Consider the following 26,199-nt stretch of genomic DNA (forward strand, 5'->3'; position numbering starts at 1 on the left):
AACACATTATCATATGTTAAGAACAATAAATAAAGTATTGTTAAAACTACTTTTGAAAATATGTACGTAATAATTTAAACATTTGTGCTAACAAGTCACAATTGCAGTAAATACTAGTGCTCAGACTCGCACCCAAAATCTGCGTTCGTTATTCCTTTAACATTAAAAAAAAAATCCAGTTTGATCACAAAGGTAAATGGAGCACACTTACTGTTTATAGCACGTCAAATGTTGTCCAAAGTGCTTCCCCAAGGCTCATATTTTACGTAAACATATCTAAATCACTAACGCGCTAACGCCTGCGGGAAGGTTTACTTATTAGTTTAAATAATTTACTTTAACCTCCCGTATGCCTCGCCGTACACTGGCCAACGGCAGAACCCAGGGAATTGTTTTTGTACCTAATTATGACTCCATTCTCTTGTGTCGTACCAGCTAGCTAGCGCTAAACTAAGGTGGGTATATTCGTATTTTGCTAGCTAGGATGACGTGAAACGAGTTAGACTGGCATAGCAACACGTGAAATCTGAATGGATTAAAAAAAAAAAACATCCACATTTGAAATGGTGCAGCTAATAGAAATACTATCAAAGTACTATTTCAAGGAGCGTATCGTAATTTAGCCTGTGAAAGGAGGTCAGTTCTTCCACCTTTATTAGTATTTCCGTCAAAATCTAAAAGAATTTTAAATGCCTTTCCGACATTAACCAATCAAAACTGAGCAAGATATTATTCTCTTTGTAAAGCGAGCTTTCATGTCAGATGTCACTGGATGGTGCTAGCTCGCTAATGTTGCGGGCGGCGAGCGTGTGTCGTGTATATAAATACATCTTTCAGCTACATGCCTCAAATTAGCAGCGTAATTGTGGGGGTTGATGTTTTCCTTTGGCGGACGCCGGCCATTCCAGCAGCCGACCGCATCCTGCGAGGCGTCCGTCCAAGTCGTTCACGGGGCGACTTTCGCCGTGTTCCGTTTAACCGCGTTCCGTGTTCGCCCTCTGCCGATAATGTACACACTGTAGGCGGCGAGGGCCGGCCGGCGCTGACAAACCGGCAGGATTATAATTCCCGCCGGCGTCGTTTAACGCGCCGCTTCACAGAGAACTGCGGGCCGAGAGGATGGCAAGACTTTACAGCTTTGTTGAATACGTGACAAGCGTCGTCGTTGGCTGTTAGTTAAAAAGAGGAAGAGATGTTGTAAAAAAAAGAAAAAAAGAAAAAGGAAAAAAAAATGGCTGTTTTAATGCCTCTATTGAGGCTGGGGAAGACGCCAGGCCAAGCAAGCAATTGTCTACTTGCTCATAAAAAATACAAGTTGACACTTTAATTGATGGGAGGAAATAGAAAACATATTTTAAGGTTAATATACAAGCCCATTGGTGGTTATGGCAGGACTCCAGATGGAAATGTCAACAGGGGAGGCGGAGCCAAAGACTTCTTATGCAGCACATTTAAAAGAGGTGCCTGTGATGACTGAAAACAAATTCTACTATAGCTTCATTCGTCTTTGGATTTACAAGTGCAAGTCTTAAAAAAAACTTAGTTTTGGCAGCTACTTCAACATTGGTTTTGGAGACTGAAAAACAAATCCTACTTGCTTCTTATTCTTTGTTCTACTACTATACACGCATTTCTTGTATCATCCTGTCTGAAAGTGGAAGTTAGTATTATAACAGGGTGTGCATATATATTAGGGCTGCCAAGCTGCTACTACACAACACATTTTGCGCAAAACACAGAAACACAAAACTGGGAATGGCAAAACGCAGAGCTGCCAAATGAGCTGATTTGAGTGGATATAACTTGTCATTATTTATTATCTTCTGTACATATGCATTATTAAACACCAACACAATTAGGCTATGCTGAAGGGTTAGCAATCACAATGAGTATTAGCGCGCTCCGTAAACAAACATGAGCTACCATTTAGTTCACACATAGCTACATTATTATATCTACATGAGTTGAAATGAGTGGATACTACTAATTATTTATCTTCTGTACATGAGGTATTATTAGAAAAACAAAACAAAAATCAATCAAAAGTAGCCTATGCTAGACGTCATTAGCATTAGCACGCAAGTGATGACCATTCAAGGTAAACAAACACTAACTACCATTTAGTTCACACTTACGTTATTATATCTACATATCTACATGAGATAACTACTAATTATTTATCTTCTGTACATGAAGTATTATTAGAAAAAAACCCAACAAAAATAGCTTATGCTAAACAGTTAGCGAACGTCATTAGCATTAGCACGCTAGTGATGACCATTCAAAGGAAAACAAATACTAACTACCATTGAGCTCGCGCATACATTATTATATGTACATGAGTTGAAATGAGTGAATATAACTACTAATTATTTATCTTCTGTACATGAGGTATTGTGAGAAAAATAAAACTAACAAAAGTAGCCTATGCTAAACAGTTAGCAATCGCTATTAGCTTTAGCCCGCTAGTGGTGACCATTCAAGGTAAACAAACACATACATCATTCTATCTACATCACATCACATCTAATAGTGTTTTAAAAGCCACTTACAAATGATGCTTCAACAAATAGTCAACGAGTAAACTAGTGGAGATGCCTGCTAGCTAAAATTAGCTCAATAACGTTGTACAAAGTCATTTGAGCCCCCTCAGCTCCCCAACACATTGTTGCTGTAACATTTGTCTTCAATATGTTGCTTAAAGTGTTCAAGCACCGCAACATTACTGTAGATGCTAATTAATTAGCTAGCAGATCTCTTTCTTTCTTTCTTTCTCTTTCTTTCTTTCTTTCTTTCTTTGATTGCTAGCCATTAAGGCCTTTAGTAAATGTTGTGTTTACACTGTTTTATCGTCTTCATCCGGTTCACATCCGCATAAAAACTAATCACTGACCCTTAAATCTTCAAAGACAAAAAGTTACGGTGAATGGCTGACATGATTAGCACGCAGGCCTCCGACTGTTAATTCTGCCCCATGTTCGTGCGTTCATTTCCATAACTCCAGCTTACACGGCGAGCGAGAGAAGGGGGTGGTGGACTCCTCGCATACGCCATCACACTAGTTTCATGATCGTGCATAATTCTTTCGTCTGCAGTAATCCGCAGAGGAGACGGTGTAAAAAGGCCCATTTTTTATGGTCGGGTGGCCGCTGGCTTAAAGAGCACTGGACCAAGATGTGGTACTCATTTTACGTACTGCTTGTTAAAAAAAAAAAAAAAAAAAGATCATTAGGTCTACTTATAAGTGGTAGGCGTACTAATTAATTGAATCATGTGCGATAGAGTGATGATAAATTGAGCCTTGAATTAATGGGGTCAAAACGGGATGTACTACTTGCTGCAGCCAGCAGAGGCGCTGTTGTTGGGTTCATTCTCAACTAGTTTGTGGTCCGAAGATGAAGTCCTGTGCCGTACAACAGTGGCATGGAATCAGGAGTTCAAAATATTCTTCTTCGAGACATTAATTACAAGTTATTGCAATAATTTGTTTATTTTCCTTGTTGTCAGTCAAGAAAATGTTATTATGACGATCCTTAGTACTCGGCGAACATATTGTGATGCATGAAAACAGATAGATTGCAGTCTTTTCTTCTTTTTTTTTTTTACATTGACATTCAGTCTTTATATTACTTTAATGAAAACATATTTTGTTTTAGCAACAGTGAAGCCCATTATGTGAATTTAAACAGATTTTTTTTTCTTTTTACAGAAACAACATGACAAGCAAAAACTAAAGTAATTTGGGGTTTATGAAATACAATGTACAACTAAGTACAAAGACTATTCCTGACATCACATAGTTACATGCCGATAAAGGTTCCTGACATCACATAGCTTCTGACATCACATAGCGTCTTACCAGTTGAAACTAGATGCTGATTACATCAGTTCAAAACAGACACTTGACCTCACGGTCGTGACTCAAACATAACCCGAGTCATAACAGTAAGCATAACCCTTGCATGACCCCAGTCATGACAGTTTAAGTATAACCCTTGCATGACCCCAATTATAACAGTACACAGTAAGAATAACCCTTGCATGACCCTAGTCATGCCAGTACTTGACCCTTGCATGACCCTAGTCATGACAAATGGAAATATTTTGGCGTTTTTTTTTCCTGGATATGACCTAGCTAAATTCTCATGAGATTCTCGTAAAGCGAAACTAAACAAGCTCATTAATTAGGACTAATTTATTGTGTTGGGATTATTTATGGTCTCTTTTGGAAAAACAAATAGTTTAGATGTCAATGTTGCAAAACGACTGTCACAGCCACAATGAATTGCAGAATTGCACACTTAAAAGACGGGACTGCGAATGTAAACACAAAAGTTATTTAAATTGCAAAACATTTTTATTTTTTTTATTTTTTATGCAAATAATTCTATCTATAACACCATCCCCCGGAATCGCATGCACTTTTATCAGCTTCCATTTTTTTCCCCCCGCAGGTTGAAGTGTCAGCGTTTACGCGAGCGGAGCGTCAGAGGAATTCTAACTCGAGAGATTTCAACTCACCAAGTGTGCGCGCGTGTTTGTTTTTTTCCCGCCGACTTCAAAACACCTTCAGAGCCAAAGCGAAGTTTGATGTCCCGAGTTGTTTTTGACGGCTGTCATCCCGAGAGAATCGTCAATAAAGAGTTCACTTGAATGCCACTTATGGTTAAGTCAGCACATTTTGCTGGAGGAAGCTGAGATAGATTCGATTGTAACCCAACACAAGACACTCCAGACACCTCGTGCCTTTCAATCAGTGTTTTTTTTTTTTTTTTTTTTTACTTGTGGCCCACTGCAGTGGCCCTCGTTTACAGTGACGAGCAAACTAACATAAAAAGAAGAAAAGCCAAGAAAGAACAATACATTACGGTCGCTATAACAATGATGAGAAGAAGTTAAAAATACACGGAGCAGAGACTTAAAATGGCTTAGGGAGGGAAGACATTTTTGCACAAAACCCTTGATGTCGGCATGACACGTGTTGCTGTTGTTTCAAGTAGCCTGGCAAGCCACACCCACTTTCTCGAAAGACAGAAAGTAGGTCTCGAAAAGCTGCAACTGAACGCTGTTTGTGGCCCGGTTCAAAACAAACTGTGCATTCACATTTATTTATTTGCTGTGACGTATTCAACGTCACTCTTTGGCGGCCATCTTACGTTGCCGCCTAACTTGAACACATTTGATTTCTCCGTGGCGTTTTTCGCATTATTTCTTGCGTCTACGGCGAAAATACCGCTGGGAGAAGCGCTACATGCACATCTCATCGGTAAGAATGTGATTACACAATGTCGGCAATCTTTATTTGCCTACACTAGGTCAAAATACGTAGAAATGATCGAAATTCAATTACAATTTCAGTTATCACACTCCACAATTATAAAACTGGCATAATCGTAATCAAAAATAAAATATAAACTCATTTGCTCCCAATAACTTGTTTTTTATGTTTTAAGTGTCCCAAAGACATATTTATATGTTTTTTTTTTTTTTTTTTTTTAATGCATACAGAAGGCTTTGATGCAGCCTCTCAACAGCAAAGAACTGTTGCAGAACAGCCAGCTGGTGGCGGCAGAGTATAAGAGCTCAACCAGGGCCATGTTGAAAAAAAAAGCTTAAATACTCACAATTCTAAATAGATTTGTGAAAACTGATTAAACTTAGCTATATTATAATGCTAATTGCTGCAAAATGTAAACAGATAGAAATATACTTTGTTTCTTGATGAAAGAAGAGACTTTAATCTTTCTTTTGAAAGGTGATTATAGCAATATAGCAATAGGACACAATATTCTGTGAGCCTTGCAAAATCAGTCAAAATCCAGTAAAACAGCCGGGAGCGAACGGGATTGCTTCTGTGAAAATGGTTGAGAGTGAATGAGTTAATACTAATTTTGAGTTGTTTAAATTGATATATTTGTACCTTTTATTATTATTATTATTATTATTATTATTATTTTAACATGACGAATTGAAGAAATCTTGTTTGGTCCAAAAGGAACTTGTACAAGTAGTGGTTCAAATAAATGTATTTCTTTTAAAAAAAATTTTTACATTCTTTTGTACCAAAAACAAACAATTGTCCGAATCGTGATTTCAGTTATTACCAAATTAATAGTGATTACCATTTTCTCCATAATCCAGCAGCCCTACGTAGGAAGTTCCCAAAAGACGTAACTTCCGCTCTTTGTTGATTGTTTTTTTTCCATAGTCTGTTTCATAGTCCCACTACACAAACTAAATATATATATATGGAAATGCAGCAGACATCCTCCACATTCATGAAGATTGCTGTTAAACGCGTACTCTTTGTGACCTTGCAGGCTGTTTAATTAATGTGGTGGTTCAAAAGAGCTTTGCATTAAGAGCTTTGCATTCTGTTGTTAATTGATTTAAGTAATGACTTTAATGGACAAAATGGCTCACGTGGGTGCTGCAGCAATGATTTAAAAAAACAAAAACAAAAAAACACAGATACAGATCCTCCATTCTGCATTACCTAGTAACTGAATAAATAAAAATATTGGGGAGCCTGTGACATTGTTTTTGATTTGAACTCCTAGTAAACTCTCCACTCAGTTTTTTTTTTTTTTCTCCGCTCCGTACACACATGGAGAGCCGCGCAGACGCCTGAAAAAGCGAGCGTCCGTCTCCCGAGCGTTAGTCTGTCATTTCCTTCGGAGTCAGCCTGTCTGCTCCCGAAATAGCGGGCGACCTCAGAGCAGACTCCATTTACATGACTGTGTGGTTTGGGCGCGAGGCCGGCCGGGCCGAGCCGGGCCGTGTTCCTGCCCCCCGAGTGCGGAGCTGCCTTTTTGAATGTGCAATGTTTCATTTGGAATCATTTCTCTCACACAAGCACACACACCGCCGGCTTTTTACACAATAGAGCTCGATGTCCTGCAAGCAATCTAGCGCAAAAAAGTCTCAAATTAAATAATGCATAATGGATGTGGAGGAATAATAGAGCGGCATGAATAATACTGGCAATAATACAAATGGAACTGAATGGAAATGTCGTGAATCTCTGCCAGTGGTGGCTTGACATACAAGTATAATTCCTTTTGTGTCCACACTTGTAACTCAAAACGTAGCAGAAATCTACTTTCTCTATTCAAATAAATGCAAATGCCATTAATCCAAAGTGGAATGCATTTCAACACAACTGTTCTCTCTTTCTTTCTCCTTCTTCTTTAGCTACCAGTTTGGATGGTTGTGAACTGGACAAATACAATTAATTCCGATGGGAAAACTGATTGAGAGGCGGGCTTCGGGTGAAAACGAAATAAAATTGTCACTCTTGATGGAGGGCGACGTCGGAGGAAAGGCAGAAAGTGCATCAATCATACGTGACGTGACGTGAAAGAACGACTACTGACCTTCGTCCGCCGCTTTATTTTACAAACACACGGCAGTGACAACCTTCAAAATGACAACAAATAACGCAATCCTCATTGTGATCGACACGTCATATTTCCATGCGTCCCTTTTTGTCTGGCATACAATCTAACGTGCATAGCAATTGGAATACCACTACAGAGGGAAACCTACTAAGTCAACTCAATTTAAATATGTCACGAACGAGGTGTGGCGTTGGACCCAAACGCAGGGAAGCAGGGCGAGGAGGCAAAGAACGAGGTTAAAAAGAAGTTTCATAAACAAAAACAAAGAGGAAAAAATGAGCTACAAACTAAGAAACAAAAACAACAAAATCCGAAAGGGTGGGAACAAGGCGAGGAACAAAACCGGCAGCATGACATGGGGAAAATGACAATGAATCGACACAGACAGAGGGGAGACAAGAGATTAAATACACACACACACACACACACACACACACACACACACACACACACACACACACACACACACACACACACACACACACACACACACACACACACACACACACACACACCACACACACACACACACACACACACACACACACACACACACACACACACACACACTAATTGACACGAGACACAGCTGGGCAAGACACAAGTGGCAGAGGTTGCTGATTGGTTGACACATTAGGAGGGGAAGGCAAACACAGGTGGACATACTCAGGTTTGACGAGACAGGGGAAACCCACAAGAACAACATGACAAAATACAGCTCACGACAAGAACCCAAAGAAGAATGAGGACAAAATCAAACCTGAGCCATGACAAAAGTAACAAAAAATCAACCCAAACCATGACACAATTAAACAATTCCATAACAAAAAATACCAAGTAGCCAATACAACTAGTCGTACTTTTGATACATATAAAAATAACTACATGGCAGATAATTTTAAACCTTTTGTTTAGTTCTGACAAAACAAAACACTGAAGTGTAAAATAACACTGACAACTAATTGACTTTTAGTCTCTGTTGAAAAATAAATTGAAGTGAAAAATAAGTTCACCTGTTAAGCATGACATTAAAATTGGCAATAAGTGAGTGTAGCATATAAAACCTAAGTAGAAGCTGTGCTGCCTGTACTGCATTTAGTAGGAAAAACATTAATGCACTGAATGATAACAAAATTTCTACTTTTATCAGTCGGTGAAAACAGGTAGATGTATAAATCTGACAAAGTCACAAAATATTTGTTATATTTATGGATAGCCTTGACTTAAGTGGCTAACCTTATGTTGCACTAATACATATTGCTAACTTTAAAAGTTAAAAAATAAATCAATAAAAATAAATCATCCTTCTGCAGACTGAGAGGGAAAAGGTTGATTGTCAGGTAGGTCAGCGTCTTCTGGCAGGCAGAGAATTGAATTCTGCCTCCAACATGGAGGGACGTGTAGGCGTAAGAATGTTGCTAGAAAAAGCCGCATCCATTTTTCAGATAGTAGTCAAAGTAAATGTTATTTGATTGACATTTGAACAGGGCTTGGTTTCAGCGTATTGAGTGTTGGAGAATGGAGACACTGATGTGATTTGTCATGATTTTGAAGCCCCATTTTATTCATTTTGTTGTTGTTGTTGGTTGTCGTTGCTCTTTGGCATTTACATAAATAACTGATGAGATGATTTAATAGAGTAACCTATAAATATATCATGGATTATGATAATAAAAACAGTAATATAATTTCAAACTCATTTTACATTAACCATACAGATGATTTGATTTTGAACAAACAAGTAGCAAAGTCGTTCACAACTTTTAGTAGATCTTCCCCGATATAAGATTTTAGACTGTCAGTCAGTCAAGACTTCAACATGTTGTACTTCCTTGACACCAATTTCTACTTTCTTTTTAGCCAGAACTTTGGCGACACCTTTCAGCATTTTAGAACTTTCTAGAAAGAACACACACACAAAAAAACCCGGTTGAGTTTTTCAGCGTATGCCTGACAAAAATTAATTTGTGAATAGAGGCTTCAACCGCATGTTTTTTTTTTCCGCAGAAAGTTTTGATTGAATTCAGAATTGTTCAACCAACCACTGCACTATCCCACCATCGCTGCCGTTTGAGTGGCCATTGTTCATGAAGAAAAATGAGCAAAATACCGACATAAACAAAATGTTGAGCGGGGTTCACTCCGCCTCGATCATTCATCCCACAAATATTAGCTTGAACGCTCGCGTCGTCAATCACTTTGAACAGAAAATGATGGGGGCTGCTGCATCTTAAAGAGTCTCATCAGCCTCTCAATCAGAATGGAAATCACCGCTTGGGAGCCCGCTGAAGTTTTAATGGCACATTAGCGTCTCCACCTGGCCCCCAAAACGCGGCAGGTAACGGTAGACGGGCGGTATTTACGACGTCGGATGCAAATGAGACGCGAGGATAAGTGAGTGTTTAATTTATGCGCTTTATAAACGCTTTCGAGAAGGCGACTTGCCGAGACGTATCGTGTTTGCCGTCCTCCAGCGAGGTGAATCCACAAAGTTAGCTCGAGCGCCGCCACAAACATCCGCTTATCGCCGCCGCAGCCCCAACGCGGATTGCCACAGAATTATACGCAGTGTTGACTGAAGCTGCATCTCATTGATAAGGATGAGGTTGGAAGCGCTGCATAGTGACGTAAAAAAAAAAAAAAAAAAAAAAAAGAGGCCGGGAGAGAGTTTGGCACCAGCCACATCTACCATCACAAATCCACCATATCCACAAACTAGGCACAGCTTTGTCTGTTCCAAGGTAACCTATGTCAGTAGTAAGCTAAGCTAAGATAAGCTAAGCTAAGCTAAGCTAACGAGTTCATCTAACTTAACTTAAAAAATAAAAATGTAGGTCAACTTGACATTCCCGTCAAGGGACGCCACTCATTTGGTCAGTCATACTGTTTGAAATTGATAAGCCACACCCCTAAATTGCAGAGTGGCCAAATACATAGGTTTAATAAATTGTTAGGATTCATCACATATAAACAGGCGCAGCTTTGTTTGTTCCAAGGTAACGTAAAATAATGCTACACTGTTGTTAGCTCAATCACCACAAGGCTAACGTTTTGCTACTAAGGTTTAGCTACAATCCGTGGTGAGCTAAGCTAACGAAGCTAGCTACAAAATCTTGCTTTGCCACCACTTTATTTTTATGTTACTGTTAAGCCACTCTGGTTTTTCAGTATTATAAAGTCTGAAACACTAAAACTATAACACAAAAAGCAGACTAGCCAAAACCGAGGATAAAACTACGTGGTCTTCTGCATAGTCAGATGAATCCATCAAAAATCAACACAGCATGGCGTCACGTGTTTCAAGATATCTTAGCTGTAAAATAATGCTATGCTGTGGTTAGCGCATTCACCAAAAGGCTAACATTATGCTACTCTCGTAGTCGAGATACTATCTGTAGCGAACAATGCTAATTAGGCTAGCTAGAGTGTCAACTCATTTTCTTTGTACTCGATTTTCAAGGTGTGCCACTCAGTTTGGCCAGTATGATGCAACAATAATGTGCCACTTGACCATAAATATATAATTGCCTAGTCACTTGCAACGTAGAGCATGGGAATGAGCCAAATGCTGCTTCACAAAGACATTATCCGATCACCGGTTCTAGTAAATTCCCAGCGTGCGTTATACGTGCATGTTGCTTCTTCTTCGGTATTTCTTCTGTCACAGAACTATTGCTATTTTACTTTTGGCAAATTCAGGTTTCGGGTTAGACCTTTTTATATAATTGTCTCCCAAGGCTTCCTCGCGGAACTGAAGTCGTCAGACTGTCGCTTCAAGATTGCCGCCAGTTTAAAATCCGGGATGACATTTCTGTGTCAGCTCTTGTCATTCTTTTCAGCGGCGAAAACAATCAACGGCTGTCGCTATCACGCCGCTTCCGTCTCTCGACTCCCAAAGCCCATTCCCGCCTTTGTTTTTCCTCTTAGCGCCGTCACACTTTCTTATACGTGCCACCGTGATTTTTCCGTACCATATTCTTTTTTTCTTTTTCTTTTTTTTTTATTAAGCAGACAGCAGCTGTCGCTTTTAAAAGACTATTTTTTTCCCTTCTGAAGGATTTAGGATTACAAGGTTTGTAGGAGTAGCTCTCACTCTCTCACATAACACCTCCCGCTGCGATGCGTGCGCAGTGACAAACATACAAAACGTCATGAAGCTCTCTGGAAGAAGAAAAAGGTCATACGTGACCCGCCTTCCCCGTAGCCTCTCCTGGGGAGCCGTTGCAATTTTCGAAGATGTGTCGGGACGGGGTCCGGAAATGGATTTTCGTGTATAGGGGAGGGTTGGATACTGATGGCTGCTAAATGGTTCTACCGAGGCAATCAACCGTGACAAATTTGCCTCCCAAAGAGGAAGTCACAGATGCCGGGGAAGCGCTCTGTGAATTTGTCAGCCATGACTGTCAGCGCCAGGACGAGTCTGGTCACATTTCTGCAAGGATTTGACAAATGGTGAATGAAGACTCTTGTGGTGGTTTTACTTCACCATGTTTCAGGCTACTAAATTAGTCACAAAAAGTTCAAGACGTTGGGCTTTCGAGTGATATTTCAACATCTACCGGTTATCTGTTCAGCGTTTCAGTACATTCTGCACATCTTCCTGGTCTCTGGTCTGTTGTGAAAACTCACGTTTGATCCATGAAAACTTTTCATTTTGGCATTGCAGGGCTTCTCGTCTGATCCAGGCATTAGTGAAACTCAAATTATGTTCACCTGTAAATGTTTAGTGGCACAAAATCCATGTGTGAAGTTACATACGATAGTTTTGAATTCTTGTCTAATTTAACAATCCATCCCTGTTCTAATACTGTCGCTAAAATCACCATCAGTCAACAACAAAAGGGAAGGTTCTTGCTGGACGCATCCAATTTCAAGCCACTTGTGACCTTCTCCAAGACAGGACGTCAAACCACTCCACCCCATTTTACAATCTGCGATCGTATTCCGAGTATCTCCCACCTCCTTATGCCTCCACCGCAGGGCGGGGTCGTCCCAGTCGCGACCCTTATCATTCCGAGCGCTGTCATTTTGAAACAAGCGGCCAGCTGCTGCCACTTCGCCTGACATTTTTCCTGCAGAAGATTAAAAACACACATCACCTTGGACCTCAGAAGTATTACATTTTTTTTTAAAGAAAAAAGAAATGGTGTTTATTCCTGTTGAAACGCTTGACACTAAAAACTACAGAGCTTGCTAAACTAGGAAGCTAACTGCCAGAGGAGTTGATGTCTTATTTTAAGTGTGAAAAGCCACATCACCTTACAGTTTTCTATTATTAGGCTTACTTTTTTTTATCAAAGGAAAGCAATAAATATGTTCAAAGTCTTTTAGTTTAAGTCTCCCTGCTAACTAGTACGTTGTCAACTAGCATGCTACACTTATCAGTCTTACTTCAAAAGTAAAACCACACATTACCAAGCATCTTCCTATTATTAGACTCACTAGAGTGAGAAAAGAAAGCAATATTTTTTGTCCATTACAGCTACAAGTCTTCTAACCCCTTCACATAGATGATTGCAGTGGACGTGACATATTTGTGTGTCTAAACCAATAATAATAATTTAATAATAATAATTTGGATGATGTCAACACTTCTGGTTCATAATTGGATCCTAGCTAACCAATCACAATCGAAAGTTGATGTTCAAAATGTTAGCTTGGTAGCTAAAGCTGGTTAAGTTTACAATACGTTACAGCCATATTATCCTGGCGACCATAACAAATGAAAGCATGCGATAACCCCAAAAATGTTTTCCCATGTTCTTATGTGGAGAAAGAGTCAAACTAAGTTAAAAAAAAAAAAAATCCCCAGCAGAAATAAATGCGGGTCTGAAGGGGCTAAGCAAATTGTTAAGCTAAACAGCGAGTAGCTAACAAGCAAGCTAACTGCTGGACCAGTCTTTTCTTTCCTGTAAAAGTACACATCTCCTATTATTAGAGGCACATACTATCTAAAAAAAAAAAAAAAGACATTTAACTGAAAAAGATTGAAAGATGCCCCCTCCCCAATTTGAAAGTCTTTAAGGAATCCTGTCTGATAACCAAGCTAACTAGCAAGCTAACGTGCCAGATTGCCTGACGTCTTCCTTTAAGATTAGTAACCTGCCAGAGGAGTTTGTCTTCTTTTCATATTAGTAACATCATTTTTTGCCATAACAGACACACAGAGAAAGCCTAAATATTACAATTAAAGTATGATACGTGAAGTTAGTCTACTAAACACCAAGCAGCTAATTAGCGAGCTAAGCTGCCGAAGTACCTACCATCTTCCTTCAAGATTAAAAACATATGTTTTCATAGTAATTGACTCAATTGTAACGAAACAAAAGTAATTAATATTACTTATTACAGGCTGAAATCCCTTGCTACCCAGGAAATGGCTAACTTTCAAGCTATCATGGCGGATCGTTTGACATCTTCTTTTAAGATTAAATTCGCATACATTGTATCTTCCGGCTACTTGACTCGTAGTTTACTGGTAGCGCAAATGAGCTTTCCAGGGACCTCCTGTCAGGTGTTTTTTGAAGGTTACAGACAAGCGTCCGCGGAATTCCGAAAGTCCTTGGCATGTCTGCAGACAGGCATGCATGTTGAATGTGGCTGGAGGAAATTCGCCGGGGGAGCGTCTGCTCAGGCCCGGGGGTGCATCGCCAGGGATTGTTTGGTCGCTGTACAGCCTTGAGCGGATCGGGATGCCTTAAGCATGTGGCCGCTCTGGCTCGCTCTCGAGCTGACGTCTGCCAGCTCTCGGTGCTGTGAAGTTGACATCTTTGCTCCGCCATTCGGGAGAGGACGGGAGGAGGGTTTTGGTACCGACACGTGATGAAATTATCAATCCGCTCGGCCGCCATATGCAATGGAAACGTGTCAGAGAAACGTGAAGGTTTCCAGTGGCTGATTAGCTCGCGCAAGGATAATAGGACAGATGTAATGATGTCGGAATGTTGAACAAGAAGGATTGTGACAGTGCGGAAAAGTGGAAGTGACAGCGTAGGACAAGCAGGATGACGGCGAGCGAGAATGAACATCACTCTTTTGAAAAGGTCTCATTAGAAGTAACGTTTTTGTTTTTTTTCACATAAAGGTAGGCAGGTTCAATTCAGGAGTTTTATTTTCATTAAAAGTGTGTCTAATAGGAAGATACAAGATGGTTTGAAAGAAGACATCAAGGGAACTGGAAGGTTACGTTTCAGATTCATGCTTTTATACATGCATTTTTCAATGCATGTATAAAAGATTCACTATCCCGACCCAACAACAAAGGATTTGACACAAACAAAATAAGCACATACTGGATTCCCCCCCCCCCCCAGTGCAAAGGGCTCGCTTACATAAACGTTATCATTCAAGGACGGCACAAAACTGCTGCGAAGTCAACGTGACGTGCAAGAACTCATTTTGCAATTGAGGTAGTATTTTTGCCCTGCATATCATTGCAAAGCCGCCAAAAAATTATTAGGCCTACTCATGTTGTAAAATGTGCAGTACATGACCCAGTGTAGTGCAAATTAGACATGTCTGCCATCTAGTGGTGAATGGTGATATGACAATTTATAACTCCAGACGACTTCGGCATATGCGCTGTTAGGCACTCGCAGATTTGCATGTTCACGGAATTATTTTCATTTTTGTTCCTCAATCATTTTCACATTTTGAATTTTTCCTGTTTTTTTTCCCCCCAGGATTTTACACCCATTTTTAATGAAAAATTGACATTGAATGTTTATCAGCCTCTTGTGAAGAATGTTTTGGGTTTGTAAAAACAACAAAAAGCCTAATTTCTTTCTTTCTTTTTTAATTAAAAGTTTTGTTTTGACCTAACACAAACTTCGGCTGTAAGACCTTTAAATGTGATCAACATTTATTGGTTCATTTTAGGTAAAACAACTCAATTCACTGCCAGCCCAGTAAAAAATAATCTTTGACGTCTATAGCCGTCTGTGGCAGTGAATGTGTTAATGATAATAACACGAGCGTTTTTAATCTCAAAAGGAGGTCACAGATAAACCGGAAGTTTGTTAGTTTGCTGCTTGTTTGTTCGTGCAGCAACTTTAGCGGTAATACTTTAAATTGTAATGATCAATATTTATTTATGACTTCGAATTAAAAGTGACTAACAAGAAGAAAGTAAGCAGTCCATTTTTTAAGCTTGAAAGAAGACGCTTTGCGAAAAAGTTAGGCGATCACTCGTTAACCAATTTAAAGATTTTTAACTAACAAAATCAAAACTTGATACTTGAACTTGTTACCTGTCATAGCAGAGCAAGAATGATTCCGAACGTTAAAAAAATAAAAAAAAATAAAAAAAAAAGTGCAAGGAAAGTGAATAACATAACATCTCCCGTCGCTGCTCTTTCCTGCGGAACGAAACTAACCGTTATTTGTCGGCGTCTCGCGGCGGGTGACAGCGTGCGGTTGAGCAGGCTTCGACGGGAGGTCACGTGTTCAATACCCCCCACACGTGTAACAACCGCAGTGCCGTTGCTCAGCGAGCGGCGCGGCTGTCAGTCCGCCTAAACAATCATGTCTTTTTTTTGTTTGTTTTTTGACAGTATTGATTTTCTCACCGGCGGGGAAAAGGTCCGCGGCATCCGCGGGGCCTCCGCGGGGCCTCCGCTATAGCTTTCGACGAAGCTGCCGTTTGTCAGGTATCACTCCGGGCTCGGCGGGATGAGGGAGACGGATAACCTTTGGCTAACGTGATGAGGTTGACGCCAGGACGACTCGGCAGGGAACTCGCTGGAAGTGGGGAAAAAAAAAAAAATGTTTGAAAAATGAGGCAGTCATGCGGGCAAACGAGACAGTGATTCAGCATCTGCCGCGTCGTTTGCGACTTGCCTTGTCTAACTCCCCAACCTGCAGTTTGATAGTTTCCGAAGGGTATATGCATGTATTTGCGGGTTTAGGACAAAATCACCACCAGAAATTAAGAGAAGCCCAGATCTGTAAATTGAGAAGTAGTTTGTTTGTTTAAATCCTGTATTTAAAAAGTGCATTTTCCTGAGTGAAATCGGCAGACTGGGCCTTTAAAATGTGATCAACAAACACCACTGGGAAGTTGAACTGATGGAAAACTATCAACAACTTGTCACGTAAAGCGTCAGTTAAATTCAACACAATTGATGCCTGGACAGAATGGAAGGAAAAAAAAAAAAGAAGTGGGCATGTCTGGCCAAAAGAGGACGTTTGGCCACTCTATCCTACCTTTCATGTTACCTGAATACATGTCAATCTGGTTGAAAAATATGGCCCCTGCTTGACAGACATACGCATAAAAATTAAATACGGCCATTTCCAGCCATAGGGAACGCATGCTGTGTAATTGCGGCTGTAAAAAGTCCACTTTGCGGCACTACCTCACTTTTTTTATCCCCCTTTTCTTGGAAATTCAACATTTTACTTTGATTAAAAGTGGGCAAAAAAGGCATTAGCATTATTATAGCCTGCCATTATATCAAATGATGCTTCTTCCCATCTGCATTTTTCTTTGCATATTGAATAGGGCAAATTGCACTGCTCGGCTTGCGCGAGGCGTGGGGGCCCGTTTTTGCAAGACTATTTAATTGGCCATTTGCGGGCCGTTGCATGACCATCGGGTTTAAGAGCTGGGTGACATCCTGTAATTATGTCCAGCAAATTTATTTCTGTGATATAAATTACAGCTCACAATACGAGTTGGTCCTACAACAACCAGATCCTGGCAGGCAAAAACATGCATCCATGCTCATGATGGCGACACTCGTGTACTCTTACTGGCTAATGAGGACATAAACATTTTGGTAAGACGCAACAATTCATTCGACGTGACTACATGTCAGTATTCAGTACTGAAAGATTCTAGTCATTCTTTGCAGAGGATAAAGAAAATATGCCGGTGAATATTATCTGTCTACATGTGTTGTTCACCATTTGTGTTCAGATATCATTGCTTAAAGGATAACAATATTGTAAGATAGATCTAAATTGATAGCGATTGTACCTATGGTGTTTCTCATTGTATGTTAGCATTAGGCTAGCAGAGGGTATGTAGTTTTAAATACATACTTTAAATATATGAGTTTTATGTTTACATTGACATAACCTGAGAGTGGCAAACTTGAAGCTCCTTTATCTGCCACAATGTATATTTCTTTTCCATAACACGTTCTATCTTTTGTGATTTATTGCTCGGAAATGAGGATATTCAACATCCGTGTGTGTTTGACATTATAATAAGAAGTCCAAACACTGAAGTGCGAAGGAAACTGAAAACCGAACCCTCCGAGAAATCATTCATTCATCACGTTGCATATCAGTTCCAGGCAAGCGAAAATGTTTTCTCAAATTGTGTCATCAGCCGTTTGTTAGCTGACGCGATACACGCCGGAAAGATGCTCAATATACACCCAGGAGAAAAAAGGTACATGTGTAAGTCTTGTTTTGGAGGGCAACAAACTTCCACTGACGTTTAGTTGTTGCTGGATTGCAAACAAACAAAACGCAATCTTATTTATGAACAGGAAATTGGCGTTTTATTTGTCAGAAAATCGTCTCAATTAACAACAATATAAACCAGGAGATTGCACTTCCATTTTATACAACATGGGGTACCTTTCATGTGTGTGCGGCTTTCAGAAACAGCAGGCACAATTTGATCTTCAATTTCCCTTAAGTATATGTTTTTGTAAACAAATGTAAAAAAATGAATACATTTAGAAATGTCTTCGGCCACAATCCAAGGCAATTGAAAGATGTCTATGTCAATTGTGTAATTTTAATGAACATTATTATTATGATTATTATTATTATTAACATTATTAAATTATTATTATTATTATTATAATAATAATTATTATTATTATCATTATTATTATCATTATTATTATTATTAGTAGTAGTAGTATTAACATTATTAACATTATTATTGTTATTATTATTGACATTATTATCGTTATTATTGTTATTATTATTATTACTATTATTATTATTGTTAACATTATTATTAATTTATTATTATTATTATTAACATTTTTATTAACATTATTATTATTATTATTATTATTATTATTATTTGCAACCTGCCTGCAGGCAGCAGAGAAAACAAACAAAAAAATAGTATAAACACATATGCAACAGCAAAGATAGGGCAGGTGGATACAACAAATGTGTTAATATTATAGACAATTTACAATTTCAATTACCTTAAAGTAAAAAAAAAAAAAAAAAAAAAAAAAAAAAAAAAAAGACAATTTTTGGCTTCATTCAATCTAATGTATGTGTATTAAACACAATTTCTGAATCTTCATATTGTGTTTTTGTAAACCTCAAAGACAGCTGCAAATCTTCAACAACACTAACGTACTTGTTTTGAGAAACATCAAAAACAATTTCTTCCATTAGCCTCAAAAAAGTGTTTACACAAACACAAAAAACAATGTTGAAGGAATCAACGTAAATGTTTTCATCATCGCCAACGACAATTTGGACATTTCATTAACTGACGTACAGCTTTACCTAAGTGTCAAAGGTAATTTACATTTCATTGAATCGACTCCCGCCCCCTTTTTTTTATTTTTTTATTTTTTATACTACAAGATGATTCCATATCGCTTCCCCCCCCCCGAAGGGCACGGGAGCGTTCTCAATTTTACGATTACTATTTTACGAGCATTTGTCACCATTTACTCTGTTGATTTCCCATGCATGGTTGACATAAGCTCCTTGATGTTCCCGTTGTCAAAAATGATGAAAATTGTCCACATGTCACAGATCTTGCATCCTGCCAAAAGATTAAAACTTCCTGTCACAAAACGTGCATGATCACTGAATGGCTTTCTTTGTTTTTGATACTTTGATGTTTGATGATTACACTTTTAAACTCTCCCCTCTAAATTGTCCTAAAAGCTCCTTAATCCATTGGAGATGAAAGCTGGCCCTTTAGAGCACTAAAACGTTTTTTCTTTTTTTTTTTTTGACACAAATTGAGAGCTGAAAGGGCTTGCAGGGGGAAAAAAAAAAAAAAGGTAAAGAAAAAAAAAAAGAAAGTAATCACGGCAAACGACTCTAATGGAGTCTGTGAATAAAAGTAATGAGTCATAAATTAGCATAAAAGCCACAATTAAAATGTTTGGAAGGATTTGTCATTATGCATAATGAGCCTTAACGCAGATGGATGTACCTTCACCTAATGCAAATGTGTGTGTATGTGTGTGTGTGTGTGTGTGTGTGTATTTTCATATTACCAGCTGTCTACTCCAAAACAAAGAAAAGGTGCAGCAACAATTTGAGAGATGAATAAAAGGATGAGGGGAAGAATGAAAGGACATGGAAAAGAAGGAAGAAATGTAAAGTACAGAGGAAACGTTACGAGGCTGTGACTGTTGTGTTTCGAACCTGTTACTAGCATAACCACGAAAGCAATGACAACATATATGATGGATACTTTTAATTTAGAAGATTGACGGCAGTAGAACGTCCGGCATCACGCTGCTAAAAGCCAAGTAGAGAAATTTAAAAAAAATAACTCATTTGCTTCCAATAACGTGTAAATACATTTTTTTTTATGTTCTAAGTGTCCCAAAGACGTATTTATACTTTTTTTTATTTATTTTTTTTTATGCTTTGATGCAGCCTCTCAACTGCAAAGAACTGTTGCAGAAATGGCAGTTATTACACAAACGGCCAGCAGGTGGCAGCAGAGCAAAGGAGATCAACCAGGGCCATGAAAGAAGAGACTTTAATCTTTCTTTTGATAGGTTCCATGCCCTTATAGCAATAGAATACAATATTCTGTGGGCCTTGCAAAATCAGGAACAATCCAGTAAAACAGCCGGGAGCGAACGGGATTGCTTCTGTGAAAATGGCTGCGAGTGAATGAGTTAAAAACATACAGCGCAAGAACAAGATTTTGGAAAAAAAAAATATTTAAATGTACTAAAAGACTTAAACAGAAATATGAGGGTTGAAAAGCATAGTTATTTATTGTAGATTATAAAGCATTTACACTTTTTGACAGCTTAACAGATAACAGCTGATTCACCATGTTTGCTTTGGTCTTAATTAGAATGTTAACTGGGTTGAGATTCCATGGACATTCTTTAAATGTATTCAGGACCCAAAGTGATTTATTGTCCAGTAACATCATTTTAAAATCTATTCCACAACTGCCTGTTTAAAATCTAGACCAGTATAAAGTCTTTCATTACTTGAGTAATGAGTAATGAGGACACTATTCACACAAAGCCCGCCCACCCACCAGGTTTGTGCCAAAATCAATCAAAAAGTCAGGCACTGCAAATGAGAAATCTGGCATCGAGAGCAAAAATCTAATCAGAAAGGGAGAAAATATAGAGAAGCGTGAGGGCACTGATTGGTTACACATACTGGGAAAGGAAGACACGCGCGTGGACAAAATTAACAATAACGAGACGCGGGGAGAACTCAGGACAGCAAAACCCAACCATCCGGAACCTGACAAATATTTTAAGCTTTTATATTCTTTTTTTTTTTCTCTTCACAGATATACATCACATTGAAACTTTTCAGCAAAAATAAATCACTTTTGGAGTCATTCAGTTGTATTTGTCCAACTGAACCTTTTACAGCACAGGGAAATCTATCTTCTTCATCTCCCGGCTGAGCATAGACAGATACGCACATACAAGGAATTCAATTTATTTGTTTGTGTAAAAGGTATCTGCGCGCAACACTAACCTCTTTACACCGTGTTTCTTTTCATAGCCTGTTTTTTCCTTCCCTAAATTATTTATTTGATGGGATTCGTCCGACCTGGCGAGCGCGGCTTTTTTTGGGGCTAGTAATTTGATTCGTCCGGCTGCATCCTGGCAAAGAGCAAATGAAAATAGTGAAAGAGAGGCTTCACAAATGCGACGCGCTTCGCCGCTCGCGAGGCTGCTTTGTGGATACACAAAAGACTTGGGAGATCGTAACCGGCAACATCACCGGCAGCATTTCCGCCGGGACCCGGCGAACGCCAAAAGCCTTTGGATGCTCACATCAACCACCAATGACAGACTTTAAAAATCGATATAGTAACATTTTCCATTCAGAAGAGTGCATGATATGCTGTTTTGCTTCCTTGCAGAACTCAGGAGTTTGGAGGGAAAAACATTTGCACAAATCTGTGGAAATACACATGTGGTGATGCGCTGGCGTCATGTGAGCAAATAATGGAACGAAAATGAGATTCTATTGTCAAGACAGTGCATGATATGCTGCTTGCTACTATGCGTCAAGTGCAAGAAATGTGGAGAAATGAGATGAAAATGTACACAAATCTATGAACATATAGGTCATGTGTTATGGGGATTAAAATTATTTTGTAAAGACAGAGCATGATATACACAAATTTTGTGGCAAATTAATTTAGTTTTTACTCTGGTAGAAAAAAAAGGACACAATTTCTACAAATTGTATTCTCATACCTACAACATCCTTTCAAAACCAGTAGTGTAGGAGTGATTATTATTGACAGTGCATGACATGCTGCAAAGGCCAAAATGGACAGAAATGCATAAAAATTGGCCAATCTTAGTTTAATGTTAGTGTCATGTAAATATGCTGTAATGGTGAAGGCCGTACATTACATGCTGTTAGATTTCACTGAACACGAAAAACGGGACAAAATATACATGAGTGGAAATACTTTTTTTTTTTTTTTTTTTTTCTTCCCGTCATGTTTACCTTGCTGTTGGAAGGGAAAAGATGGAAATGATATTTTTTTTTTGTCCTTTGTCAAAGACAGCGCATGTTCTGCTACTTGTTGCTAATCCTCTCTAGCGCAAATATGCTTACGAATGTGGTTGCAAAGTCACGTGAGAAAACTCTGTCAAAGAAATACGCCTTTATTACGAAGAATATGCATGATATGCTGCTTTCTTACTTCACTAAACTCAAAAAAAGAAAAACATCACATGAGTAAACATGCAGAAAAATGAGGCGTTTGTGCTGGTGTGATGTGATTGAACTAAGGAATAGAATTTTAAAAAACATCCTTCAGTCAAGATAGTACATGATATGCTGATTCCTGCCATTCGTCACTAGCCTCAAGAAAAAAAAAACAGCAGAAATTTGCATACAAACATGGATGTTATGCGTGATGCCATGTGATCGAACTATTAAACAGTAAATTAAAACAAAAGTGAAGATAGTGCATGATATGCTGCTTCCTTCTACTCCTCACTAGCCTCAAGAAAAAAAAGAAATTTACATACAAACATGGGTGTTATGCTTGATGCCATGTGATCGAACTATTAAACAGTAAATTAAAACAAAAGTGAAGATAGTGCATGATATGCTGCTTCCTTCTACTCCTCACTAGCCTCAAGAAAAAAAAGAAATTTACATACAAACATGGGTGTTATGCTTGATGCCATGTGATCGAACTATTAAACAGTAAATTAAAACAAAAGTGAAGATAGTGCATGATATGCTGCTTCCTTCATTCGTCACTAGCCTCAAGAAAAAAAAAACAGCAGAAATTTGCATACAAACATGGATGTTATGCGTGATGCCATGTGATCGAACTATTAAACAGTAAATTAAAACAAAAGTGAAGATAGTGCATGATATGCTGCTTCCTTCTACTCCTCACTAGCCTCAAGAAAAAAAACAGAAATTTACATACAAACATGGGTGTTATGCTTGATGCCATGTGATCGAACTATTAAACAGTAAATTAAAACAAAAGTGAAGATAGTGCATGATATGCTGCTTCCTTCTACTCCTCACTAGCCTCAAGAAAAAAAACAGAAATTTACATACAAACATGGGTGTTATGCTTGATGCCATGTGATCGAACTATTGAACAGTAAATTAAAACAAAAGTGAAAATAGTGCATGATATGCTGCTTCCTTGGCTCACTAAGATACATCTGGAAGAAAAAGATCATTCTGGACCTCAAAGGTTCAAAAATCTCCGCTATGCTACTTCGTATGAACAGTCTTACTTTTAACATGGAAAGTTTTTCCCCAGCTAAAAATGGGGCCACTTTGACACGTCGGGAAGATTTCTGGGCCGATTGTGCTTCTCCTGCGGCTGTTGTGCGGCCGTGATTGATTATTTGTCCCATCTTCAGACCTTCCCCGACAACATCAGCCTCGGGAGAGCGCGCGCAGCCCGCTGACAAATGTGTTGTTGCTGGCGTGCGCGCGGCGCCAACGCTACACGACGGTCCCGGTCTTCGCGTTTGTATTCTGGTCTCGACAGCCTCGCCCGGCACTCGATGAAGCTTGCTGGAAGTCCGCTTTTGCTGGATGTCAACAACACAACGCTGCTTTTGTTGACTTTTTTTGTGTGTGTCTTTTATGTCGCCCTGTTCTGTGTGTCTCTTGATTTTGTCTGGCAAGATATATCTGGATTGAAAGACGTGTCTGTGGCTACAACATGTTTTATTCACTTTTAAGTTGAAACGGCATATTCGACCGATGTTTTTAGATGCAGACAACAGTATTGTGTTCGAGATGCACAATAGTAACTTCCTGTTAGTTCAATGCAATAATAGCGCATATTTTACATTATTATATGCCAACAGTTAATCATGAAAAAATGCCATTTAAGATTTTATTCAGTGCGCTAGTAGATGGGTGATCTTACTAGTACTGTTTTTTTCCCCACCACTAGTGCTACATATATGTGTATATATATATATATATATATATATATATATATATATATATGTAAAATGTATACATACAAAATGTAAAGCTCATTGGCAAAAATAAATTGCTAACTTTTCAATTTTAAATTTAAAAACTACATTTTGATGTTGATTTGCATTAATTAATTATTCAACTGTAGTTACTACTAGTGAGTGATAACTGCACTAGCAATTGTGCACTACTACTATCCATCCATCCATCCATCCATCCATCCGTCCATCCATTTTCTTAACCGCTTAATTCCTCACAAGGGTCACGGGGGGTGCTGGAGCCTATCCCAGCTGGCTCTGGGCAGTAGGCGGGGGACACCCTGGACTGGTTGCCAGCCAATCGCAGGGCACACAGAGACTCACAACCATCCACGCACACAAGCACACCTAGGGACAATTTGGAGCATCCAATTAACCTGCCATGCATGTCTTTGGAATGTGGGAGGAGACCGGAGTACCCGGAGAAGACCCACGAGGGCACAGGGAGAACATGCAAACTCCACCCAGGAAGTCCGGAGCCACTACTACTACTCCTAATATAATCAAGTGATGCATGTAGCATAATAATAACTTCAATTCATGTCACTTTTAGTGTTAATAACACAGCACAATTTAGCCTCATTAGTAACCTGTACCTCTCATCGTATGCTGAAATGGTTCTTGTAGTAATCGATGAAGTATACCAGTACACGAACCTGTAGCTGGATCTCAAGCCTATGGAATGAATGCTCAAATGTCTGAAATGCAGACTTTTTTTTTTTCCAAACGTTAATTTGGCTAAGTACGCACTCGTAATGGTTCATCACCAATGGCAGGATATAACAGTAAATCATAGTCGAGCTCGTAACAGTAATTGGCTTGATATTTAAAGAGCCAGCGCGCACAAACAGTTAAAGAGCCAGATGTTATCCCCCTCCGCTCTCCTTGGTCATCAACATTAGCTGGCTCGTCATTAGCCGGCGCTTATTACGCACATAAAACCTCCTCAAACCTTTCAGCTCTCAAGATGCTTTCCTACTTTGTCGGTGTGCGTGCGATGCCAAAATAGCAACAACAACAACAAAACTAATTCATCATGCAAGTTTTTCAGGAAAAAACAACCATTGATGACTCTAGTGTGTACAAAAAATGTGCAATGGTTTCATTGAACACTAAAATGCTCCACTTTAAAGAAACACACGTTTTGTCTTTATTTACAAAATACACATTCATGAAGTTAAAGACCATACTGTCTTTTAGGTTTTCAAATTAAGTCAATATATTACAATTGCTGAAGACTGCAGCGGGCCCTTTGTTGAAACTAAATTATCAACAAGTTGAAGAATTAAATTGTCTGTAAGGTTTATTGGTCTTTGTTTAGAAAATGTACGTTTGGTTCTTTAAAGCCCAACTGTATATACTGAATATGCTTTTTATTAGATGTGAATGTTACTTGACTTTTTGTCAATATTTTCCAGAGGATTTTGCCTTCATTAACATACGGAGATAACGTTAAACCTTTGCCTTGACGGTGTCTCGTGAACTAGTGTTGACCCGTCCTATCTCCTATTATGGAATAAGTAATTCACATGAATATTCACACTGATGCTTTATGTGAGATCCTGATGGATTACTGTCAGGATTAAAAGAGGCTGTCTGATAGAGAACTTGATAAAAAAAAAAAAAAAAAAAATGCTGATGAAATATACTCACGGACTGCTACAAGTTGCTAGTTTACTAATAGTGGCCCATAAACCATTCATTGGGACAATCAAGACCATGATAATTTTACTGTATGACAAACAGGGAGTTACTGTCATGACTGTGTTTTGTTTGGGGCCAAGAGTTATGTTTAGGTCATGCAAGGGTTATGTTTGGGTCATGACTGTGCTTTGTTTGGGGTCTGATGCAATCAGCATGTAACAGCAACTAGTTTCAACTGGTAAGAAGCTATGTGATGTCAGGAATCTTTAATCTCTTTATCTGGTCAACAGCACAGTTTCTATTGCTGCACTCGTAGTTGATAGCAGAATATTAACAGTTGCAAGCAGTCTACTCTGCTGAAGTCGCTAGCATACTAATGACTATTATAAGATGCTAGCAAAACACTATGAATTACTAGCGGACTACTAGGAGTTGCTTGCAGATGAGATGTTGACCACCAGGATTTA

The 26,199-nt window shown here is 38.9% G+C and overlaps 1 long non-coding RNA gene across 2 annotated transcripts in view; it reads right to left on the reverse strand.

The window, feature by feature from the left end:
* LOC144020138 (uncharacterized) overlaps positions 1-26,199 on the reverse strand; it is a 137,086-nt gene that overhangs the window by 24,918 nt on the left and 85,969 nt on the right. For both annotated transcript variants that reach the window (XR_013283810.1, XR_013283809.1), the window contains exons 4-5: positions 15,968-16,139; positions 12,360-12,472 (exon numbers count right to left, since the gene is read on the reverse strand). This is a non-coding gene — a long non-coding RNA (uncharacterized LOC144020138). The remainder of the gene's footprint in view (positions 1-12,359; positions 12,473-15,967; positions 16,140-26,199) is intronic.

The sequence above is a fragment of the Festucalex cinctus genome, chromosome 6, assembly GCF_051991245.1.
Source record: "Festucalex cinctus isolate MCC-2025b chromosome 6, RoL_Fcin_1.0, whole genome shotgun sequence".
Taxonomy (NCBI): Eukaryota; Metazoa; Chordata; class Actinopteri; order Syngnathiformes; family Syngnathidae; genus Festucalex; species Festucalex cinctus.